Source organism: Oncorhynchus keta, chromosome 17, assembly GCF_023373465.1.
Source record: "Oncorhynchus keta strain PuntledgeMale-10-30-2019 chromosome 17, Oket_V2, whole genome shotgun sequence".
NCBI lineage: Eukaryota > Metazoa > Chordata > Actinopteri > Salmoniformes > Salmonidae > Oncorhynchus > Oncorhynchus keta.
In genome coordinates, this window is record NC_068437.1 from 60,867,944 (window position 1) to 60,878,155 (window position 10,212).

Below are 10,212 nucleotides of genomic sequence, written 5' to 3' on the forward strand. Positions count from 1 at the left end.
CTTTGCCCCATGACTGAGGGTGTGTGTTACCTTTGCCCCATGACTTTAGGGGTGTGTGTGTGTGTGTGTTTACCTTTGCCCCATGACTGAGGGTGTGTGTGTTACCTTTGCCCCATGACTGAGGGTGTGTGTGTTACCTTTGCCCCATGACTGGGTGTGTGTGTGTGTGTGTGTTACCTTTGCCCCATGACTGAGGGTGTGTGTGTGTGTGTGTGTGTGTGTGACATGTTACCTTTGCCCCTGAGGGTGTGTGTGTGTGTGCGCGTTACCTTTGCCCCATGACTGAGGTGTGTGTGTGTGTTACCTTTGCCCCATGACTGAGGGTGTGTGTGTGTGTGTTACCTTTGCCCCATGACTGAGGTGTGTGTGACCTTTGCCCCATGACTGAGAGTGTGTGTGTGTGTGTGTGTGTGTGTGTGTGTGTGTGTGACCTTTGCCCCATGACTGAGGGTGTGTGTGTGACCTTTGCCCCATGACTGAGGGTGTGTGTGTTACCTTTGCCCCATGACTGAGGGTGTGTGTGTTGCCTATGCCCCATGACTGAGGGTGTGTGTGTGTGTGTACCTTTGCCCCATGACTGAGGGTGTGTGTGTGTGTGACCTTTGCCCCATGACTGAGGGTGTGTGTGTGTGTGTTACCTTTTGCCCCATGACTGAGGGTGTGTGTGTGTGTGTTACCTTTGCCCCATGACTGAGTACGTGTGTGTGTGTGTTACCTTTGCCCCATGACTTTAGGTGTGTGTGTGTGTTACCTTTGCCCCTTGACTGAGGGTGTGTGTGTGTGTGTTACCTTTGCCCCATGACTGAGGGTGTGTGTGTGTTACCTTTGCCCCATGACTGAGGGTGTGTGTGTGTGTGTGACCTTTGCCCCATGACTGAGAGAGTGTGTGTGTGTGTGTGTGTGTGACCCTTTGCTCCCATGACTGAGAGAGTGTGTGTGTGTGTGTGTGTGTGTGACCTTTGCCCCATGACTTTAGAGAGAGTGTGTGTGTTACCGTGTGTGTGTGTGTGTGACCTTTGCCCCATGACTGAGAGAGTGGTGTGTGTGTGTGTGTGACCTTTGCCCCATGACTGAGGGTGTGTGTGTGTGTGTGACCTTTGCCCAGAGAGTGTGTGTGTGTGTGTGTGTGACCTTTGCCCCATGACTGAGAGAGTGTGTGTGTGTGTGTGTGACCTTTGCCCCATGACTGAGAGAGAGTGTGTGTGTGTGTGTGTGACCTTTGCCCCATGACTGAGAGAGTGTGTGTGTGTGTGTGTGACCTTGCCCCATGACTGAGAGAGTGTGTGTGTGTGTGTGTGTGACCTTTGCCCCCATGACTGAGAGAGAGTGTGTGTGTGTGTGTGACCTTTGCCCCATGACTGAGAGAGAGTGTGTGTGTGTGTGTGTGACCTTTGCCCCATGACTGAGAGAGAGTGTGTGTGTGTGTGTGACCTTTGCCCCATGACTGAGAGAGAGTGTGTGTGTGTGTGTGTGACCTTTGCCCCATGACTGAGAGAGAGTGTGTGTGTGTGTGTGACCTTTGCCCCATGACTGAGAGAGAGTGTGTGTGTGTGTGTGTCCTTTGCCCCATGACTGAGGGTGTGTGTGTGACCTTTGCCCCATGACTGAGGGTGTGTGTGTTACCTTTTGCCCCATGACTGAGGGTGTGTGTGTTGCCTATGCCCCATGACTGAGGTGTGTGTGTTGCCTATGCCCCATGACTGAGGGTGTGTGTGTGTTACCTTTGCCCCATGACTGAGGGTGTGTGTGTGTGTGTGTTACCTTTGCCCCATGACTGAGGGTGTGTGTGTGTGTTACCTTTGCCCCATGACTGAGGGTGTGTGTTACCTTTGCCCCATGACTGAGGGTGTGTGTGTGTGACCTTTGCCCCATGACTGAGGGTGTGTGTGTGTGACCTTTACCCCATGACTGAGGGTGTGTGTGTGTGTGTGACCTTTGCCCCATGACTGAGGGTGTGTGTTACCTTTGCCCCATGACTGAGGGTGTGTGTGTGTGTTACCTTTGCCCCATGACTGAGGGTGTGTGTGTGTGTTACCTTTTGCCCCATGACTGAGGGTGTGTGTGTTTACCTTTGCCCCATGACTGAGGGTGTGTGTGTGTGTGTTACCTTTGCCCCATGACTGAGGGTGTGTGTGTGTGTGTTACCTTGCCCCATGACTGAGGGTGTGTGTGTGTGTGTTACCTTTGCCCTATGACTGAGGTGTGTGTGTGTGTGTTACCTTTGCCCCATGACTGAGGGTGTGTGTGTGTGTTACCTTTGCCCCATGACTGAGGGTGTGTGTGTGTGTGTGTTACCTTTGCCCCATGACTGAGGGTGTGTGTTACCTTTGCCCCATGACTGAGGGTGTGTGTGACCTTTACCCCATGACTGAGGGTGTGTGTGACCTTTACCCCATGACTGAGGGTGTGTGTGTGTGTGTGTGACCTTTTGCCCCATGATTGAGCGTGTGTGTGTGTGTGTGACCTTTGCCCCATGACTGAGCGTGCGTGTGTGTTACCTTTGCCCCATGACTGAGCGTGCGTGCGTGTGTGTGTGTGTGACCTTTGCCCCATGACTGAGCGTCATGACCTTTGCCCCATGACTGAGCGTGCGTGACCTTTGCCCCATGACTGAGCGTGCGTGACCTTTTGCCCCATGACTGAGCGTGCGTGTGTGTATGTGACCTTTGCCCCATGACTGAGCGTGCGTGTGTGTGTGTGACCTTTGCCCCATGACTGAGCGTGCGTGTGTGTGTGTGTGACCTTTGCCCCATGACTGAGCGTGCGTGTGTGTGTGTGTGACCTTTGCCCCATGACTGAGCGTGCGTGTGTGTGTGTGACCTTTGCCCCATGACTGAGCGTGCGTGTGTGTGTGTGTGACCTTTGCCCCATGACTGAGCGTGCGTGTGTGTGTGTGACCTTTGCCCCATGACTGAGGGTGCGTGTGTGTGACCTTTGCCCCATGACTGAGTGTGTGTGTGACCTTTACCCCATGACTGAGCGTGCGTGTGTGTGTGTGACCTTTGCCCCATGACTGAGCGTGCGTGTGTGTGACCTTTGCCCCATGACTGAGCGTGCGTGTGTGTGTGACCTTTGCCCCATAACTGAGCGTGCGTGTGTGTGTGTGTGTGACCTTTGCCCCCATGACTGAGCGTGCGTGTGTGTGTGTGACCTTTGCCCCATGACTGAGCGTGTGTGTGTGACCTTTGCCCCATGACTGAGCGTGTGTGTGTGTGTGACCTTTGCCCCATGACTGAGCGTGTGTGTGTGTGTGTGTGTGTGTGTGTTACCTTTGCCTCATGACTGAGGGTGTGTGTGCTACCTTTACCCCATGACTGAGGGTGTGTGTGCTTCCTTTGCCCCATGACTGAGGGTGTGTGTGCTACCTTTGCCCCATGACTGGGTGTGTCCCGGGGAGTCAAATTCAGCCAGGACCCTGATGCCTCTGAGTCTGGCGTGGGCGATAACCCTCTTCACGTCTATCTGGGTGTACACATGGGTCGACGGATGGAACGCCCCCTAGGACAAACAGAGCCGAGCAGAATATCAGCCAAGCACAACATCAGATAACAATAGAATATTGAAGGCGGCAGGTAGCATAGCAGTAATAGAACATTGTAGAATACGTAGAATGTATGCACGACTGTAAGTCGCTTTGGATAAAAGCGTCTGCTAAATGGCATATATTATTATATTATGTTCAGCCCACTCATTGTCTCAGCTAATCATGGCTAGTGGGAAGGTTGCTGACTTTTCTGTGGCTTAACCAACTAAGCTCGTAATTTATAATTTTATTTGTATTTACAGATGGCATAAACCATTATTAAGGCACATGAAAGTTCACATGTTCGAGAAGGTATTTCTGCAAAAAAAACGCTTCCAAAATAAAATACTTCCACGTTCAAAACGCACTCCTACCGCTAGACTACCTGCCTCCCTCTTACCGCTAGGCTACCTGCCGCCCTCTTACCGCTAGGCTACCTGCCGCCCTCTTACCGCTAGGCTACCTGCCGCCCTCTTACCGCTAGGCTACTTGCCGCCCTATTACCGCTAGGCTACCTGCCGCCCTCTTACCGCTAGGCTACCTGCCGCCCTCTTACCGCTAGGCTACCTGCCGCCCTCTTACCGCTAGGCTACCTGCCGCCCTCTTACCGCTAGGCTACCTGTCTCCCTCCTACCGCTAGGGCTACCTGTCTCCCTCCTGCCGCTGGGCTACCTGCCGCCCTCTTACCGCTAGGCTACCTGCCGCCCTCTTTTCGCTAGGCTACCTGCCGCCCTCTTACCGCTAGGCTACCTGCCTCCCTCTTGCCGCTAGGCTACCTGCCTCCCTCTTACCGCTAGGCTACCTGCCTCCCTCTTGCCGCTAGGCTACCTGCCTCCCTCTTACCGCTAGGCTACCTGCCTCCCTCTTACCGCTAGGCTACCTCTCGCCCTCCTACCGCTAGGCTACCTGCCGCCCTCCTGCCGCTAGGCTACCTGCCGCCCTCTTGCCGCTAGGCTACCTGCCGCCCTCTTACCGCTAGGCTACCTGCCGCCTCTTGCCGCTAGGGCTACCTGCCGCCCTCTTACCGCTAGGCTACCTGCCGCCCTCTTACCGCTAGGCTACCTGCCGCCCTCTTACCGCTAGGCTACCTGCCGCCCTCTTACCGCTAGGCTACCTGCCGCCCCTCTTACCGCTAGGCTACCTGCCGCCCTCTTACCGCTAGGCTACCTGCCGCCCTCTTACCGCTAGGCTACCTGCCTCTTGCAGCTAGGCTACCTGCCGCCCTCTTACAGCTAGGCTACCTGCCGCCCTCTTACAGCTAGGCTACCTGCCGCCCTCTTACAGCTAGGCTACCTGCCGCCCTCTTACAGCTAGGCTACCTGCCGCCCTCTTCCCGCTAGCCATGATTAGCTGAGACAATGAGTGGGCTGAACATAATATAATAATATATGCCATTTAGCAGACGCTTTTATCCAAAGCGACTTACAGTCATGTGTGCATACATTCTACGTATGGGTGGTCCCGGGAATCGAACCCACTACCATGGCGTTACAAGCGCCATGCTCTACCAACTGTGCTACAGAAGGACCACTGCCAAACGATGAGTTGGATTGGTGTAACTGAGTCAGGTATGTAGGCCTCCTTGCTCGCACACGCTATTTCAGTTCTGCCCACACATTTTCTATAGGATTTAAAGGTCAGGGCTTTGTGATGGCCACTCCAATACCTTGACTTTCTGGTCCTTGAGCCATTTTGCAACAACTTTGGAAGCATGCTTGGGGTCATTTTCCATTTGGAAGACCCATTTGCGACCAAGCATTAACTTCCTGATTGATGTCTTGAGATGTTGCTTCAATATATTCACATAATGTTCCTGCCTCCTGATGCCATCTATTTCATGAAGTGCACCAGACCCTCCTGCAGCTAAGCACCCCCACAACATGATGCTGCCACCCCCATGCTTCACAGTTGGGATGGTGTTCTTCGTTTTGCAAGCCTCCCCTTTTTCCTCCAAACATAACAATAGTCATTATGGCCAAACAGTTCTATTTTTGTTTCATCAGACCAGAGGACATTTCTCCAAAAAGTACAATCTTTCTCCCCATGTGCAGTTGCAAACCGTAGTCTGGCTTTTATGGCGGTGTTGGAGTAGTGGCTTCTATTGTTATGTTTATATTATTATAAATTATTATTATTCTTCCTTGCTGAGCGGCCTTTCAGGTTATGTTGATATAGGACTCATTTTACTGTGGATATAGATACTCTTGTACTGTTTCCAAGGTCCTTTGCTGTTGTTCTGAGATTGATTCGCACTTTTAGAACCAAAGTATGTTCATCTCTAGGGAGACAGAACGCGTCTCCATCCTGAGCGGTATGACGGCTGCGTGGTCCCATGGTGTTTATACTTGCGTACTATTGTTTGTACAGGTGAACGTGGTAACTTCAGGCGTTTGGAAATTGATCCCAAAGATGAACCAGACTTGTGGAGGTCTACATTCTGAGGTCTTGGCAGATTTTGTTTTTCCCATGATGTCAAGCAAAGAGGCACTGAGTTTGAAGGTAGGCCTTCCAATACATCCACAGGTTGACTCCAATTGACTCAAATTATGTTAATTCGCCTACCAGAAGCTTCTAAAGCCATGACATTTTCTGGAATTTTCCAAGCTGTTTAAAGGCACAGTCAACTTAGTGTATGTAAACTTCTGACCCACTGGAATTGTGATACAGTGAATTATAAGTGAAATAATCTGTCTGTAAACAATTGTTGGAAACATTACTTGTGTCATGCACAAAGTAGATGTCCTAACAGACTTTCCAAAACTATAGTTTGTTAACAAGTGTATGTAAACTTCTGACTTCAACTGTATACGGGTAGGAGTCTAGCTATAGTTTCAGATATTATGCATTTCTAATTTTGCCAAAATTGTTTTTATCGCAAATTAAAGTTTACTGTTAGCCAGCTAGCTGACGTTAGATGGTTGGATCACTAGCTAACAATGCTATGATCTGTGTGTAGTAATGTTCTCAGAATGCCATTTCACATTGCTAGTTATAGCCTAATGTAGACTAACTTTAGCAAGCTATGACAATCGGTTTGAATTGCTAGTACTCTATGGATTAGGATTAAGGTTCACTGTTCAGGTAGTATGTCTGAACAGATGATTACACGACTCATCAAGTTAGCCAAGTGTGTCTGACGGTGATTACGGCTATCAGTAGCATCAGTAGAACACACCTGACTCCCCTCCACCAGTCATACAAGGAGAATGGTCTAATGCCTCCCATCAGAAAGACCTGTAGAACACACCTGTCTCTCCTCATACAAGGAGAATGGTCTAATGCCTCCCATCAGAAAGACCTGTAGAACACACCTGTCTCTCCTCATACAAGGAGAATGGTCTAATGCCTCCCATCAGAAAGACCTGTAGAACACACCTGTCTCTCCTCATACAAGGAGAATGGTCTAATACCTCCCATCAGAAAGACCTGTAGAACACACCTGTCTCTCCTCATACAAGGAGAATGGTCTAATGCCTCCCATCAGAAAGACCTGTAGAACACACCTGACTCTCCTCACCTCACTATCCTCCTGACCCTATGTAGCCAGGTCCCATCTACTATCCTCCTGACCCTATGTAGCCAGGTCCATCTACTATCCTTCTGACCCAGGTCCATCTACTATCCTTCTGACCCTATGTAGCCAGGTCCCATCTACTATCCTTCTGACCCTATGTAGCCAGGTCCCATCTACTATCCTTCTGACCCAGGTCCCATCTACTATCCTTCTGGCCCTATGTAGCCAGGTCCATCTACTATCCTTCTGACCCTATGTAGCCAGGTCCATCTACTATCCTTCTGACTCTATGTAGCCAGGTCCATCTACTATCCTTCTGACCCTATGTAGCCAGGTCCATCTACTATCCTTCTGACCCTATGTAGCCAGGTCCATCTACTATCCTTCTGACCCTATGTAGCCAGGTCCATCTACTATCCTTCTGACCCAGGTCCATCTACTATCCTTCTGACCCTATGTAGCCAGGTCCATCTACTATCCTTCTGATCCTATGTAGCCAGGTCCATCTACTATCCTTCTGACCCTATGCAGCCAGGTCCATCTACTATCCTTCTGACCCTATGTAGCCAGGTCCATCTACTATCCTTCTGATCCTATGTAGCCAGGTCCATCTACTATCCTTCTGACCCTATGTAGCCAGGTCCATCTACTATCCTTCTGACCCTATGTAGCCAGGTCCATCTACTATCCTTCTGACCCTATGTAGCCAGGTCCCATCTACTATCCTTCTGACCCAGGTCCCATCTACTATCCTTCTGACCCTATGTAGCCAGGTCCCATCTACTATCCTTCTGACCCTATGTAGCCAGGTCCATCTACTATCCTTCTGACCCTATGTAGCCAGGTCCATCTACTATCCTTCTGACCCTATGTAGCCAGGTCCCATCTACTATCCTTCTGACCCTATGTAGCCAGGTCCCATCTACTATCCTTCTGACCCTATGTAGCCAGGTCCATCTACTATCCTTCTGACCCTATGTAGCCAGGTCCATCTACTATCCTTCTGACCCTATGTAGCCAGGTCCATCTACTATCCTTCTGACCCTATGTAGCCAGGTCCCATCTACTAGAACAGGGCTCCGGGCAGCCGAGCGGAAATGGAGGAAAACTCGCCTCCTGCGGACCTGGCATCCTTTCACTCCCTCCTCTCTACATTTTCCTCCTCTGTCTCTGCTGCTAAAGCCACTTTCTACCATTCTAAATTCCAAGCATCTGCCTCTAACCCTAGGAAGCTCTTTGCCACCTTCTCCTCCCTCCTGAATCCCCCCCTCCCTCCCTCCTCCCTCTCTGCAGATGAAACTTCGTCAACCATTTTGAAAAGAAGGTCGATGACATCCGATCCCTCGTTTGCTAAGTCAAACGACACCGCTGGTTCTGCTCACACTGCCCTACCCTATGCTCTGACCTCTTTCTCCCTCTCTCTCTCAGATGAAATCTCGCGTCTTGTGACGGCCCGGGCCGCCCAACAACCTGCCCGCTTGACCCTATCCCCTCCCCTCTCTTCTCCAGACCATTTCCGGAGACCTTCTCCCTTACCTCACCTCGCTCATCAACTCATCCCCTGACCGCTGGCTACGCCCCTCCCGTCTTCAAGAGAGCGAGAGTTGCACCCCTTTCTGAAAAAACCTACACTCGATCCCTCCGATGTCAACAACTACAGACCAGTATCCTTCTCTTTTTCTCTCCAAAACTCTTGAGCGTGCCGTCCTTGGCCAGCTCTACCGCTATCTCTCTCAGAATGACCTTCTTGATCCAAATCAGTCAGGTTTCAAGACTAGTCATTCAACTGAGACTGCTCTTCTCTGTATCACGGAGGCGCTCCGCACTGCTAAAGCTAACTCTCTCTCCTCTGCTCTCATCCTTCTAGACCTATCGGCTGCCTTGATACTGTGAACCATCAGATCCTCCTCTCCACCCTCTCCGAGTTGGGCATCTCCGGCGCGGCCCACGCTTGGATTGCGTCCTACCTGACAGGTCGCTCCTACCAGGTGGCGTGGCGAGAATCTGTCTCCTCACCACGCGCTCTCACCACTGGTGTCCCCAGGGCTCTGTTCTAGGCCCTCTCTTATTCTCGCTATACACCAAGTCACTTGGCTCTGTCATAACCTCACATGGTCTCTCCTATCATTGCTATGCAGACGACACACAATTAATCTTCTCCTTTCCCCCTTCTGATGACCAGGTGGCGAATCGCATCTCTGCATGTCTGGCAGACATATCAGTGTGGATGACGGATCACCACCTCAAGCTGAACCTCAGCAAGACGGAGCTCCTCTTCCTCCCGGGGACTGCCCGTCCATGATCTCGCCATCACGGTTGACAACTCCATTGTGTCCTCCTCCCCAGAGCGCTAAGAACCTTGGCGTGATCCTGGACAACACCCTGACGTTCTCAACTAACATCAAGGCGGTGTCCCGTTCCTGTAGGTTCATGCTCTACAACATCCGAAATACCTACCCTGCCTCACACAGGAAGCGGCGCAGGTCCTAATCCAGGCACTTGTCATCTCACGTCTTGATTACTGCAACTCGCTGTTGGCTGGGCTCCCTGCCTGTGCCATTAAACCCCTACAACTCATCCAGAACGCCGCAGCCCGTCTGGTGTTCAACCTTCCCAAGTTCTCTCCGTCACCCCCCTCCTCCGCTCTCTCCACTGGCTTCCAGTTGAAGCTCGCATCCGCTACAAGACCATGGTGCCTCCGCCTACGGAGCTGTGAGGGGAACGGCACCTCAGTACCTCCAGGCTCTGATCAGGCCCTACACCCAAACAAGGGCACTGCGTTCATCCACCTCTGGCCTGCTCGCCTCCCTACCACTGAGGAAGTACAGTTCCCGCTCAGCCCAGTCAAAACTGTTCGCTGCTCTGGCCCCCCAATGGTGGAACAAACTCCTCACGGCGCCAGGACAGCGGAGTCAATCACCACCTTCCGGAGACACCTGAAACCCCACCTCTTCAAGGAATACCTAGGATAGGGTAAGTAAGGGTAAGTAATCCTTCTCACCCCCCTTCTCCCCCAACAAGATTTAGATGCAAGTGGCTGTTCCACTGGTTGTCATAAGGTGTATGCACCAATTTGTAAGTCGCTCTGGATAAGAGCGTCTGCTAAATGACTTAAATGTAATGTAAATGTACTATCCTTCTGACCCTATGTAGCCTGGTCCCATCTACTATCCTC

General features: G+C 51.4%; 2 long non-coding RNA genes and 1 pseudogene across 2 annotated transcripts; 1 reads left to right on the forward strand and 2 right to left on the reverse strand.

Annotated features, from left to right (window-relative positions):
* LOC118375659 (beta-hexosaminidase subunit alpha-like) overlaps positions 1–10,212 on the reverse strand; it is an 85,344-nt pseudogene that overhangs the window by 26,512 nt on the left and 48,620 nt on the right.
* On the reverse strand, positions 3,516–4,868 carry LOC127908441 (uncharacterized). The gene is made up of 4 exons (XR_008067368.1): positions 4,739–4,868; positions 4,534–4,611; positions 4,039–4,142; positions 3,516–3,986 (listed from the first exon to the last, which is right to left on the reverse strand). It is a non-coding gene; the product is annotated as an uncharacterized LOC127908441 (long non-coding RNA).
* LOC127908440 (uncharacterized) lies at positions 6,714–8,197 on the forward strand. The gene is made up of 3 exons (XR_008067367.1): positions 6,714–7,070; positions 7,107–7,774; positions 7,811–8,197. It is a non-coding gene; the product is annotated as an uncharacterized LOC127908440 (long non-coding RNA).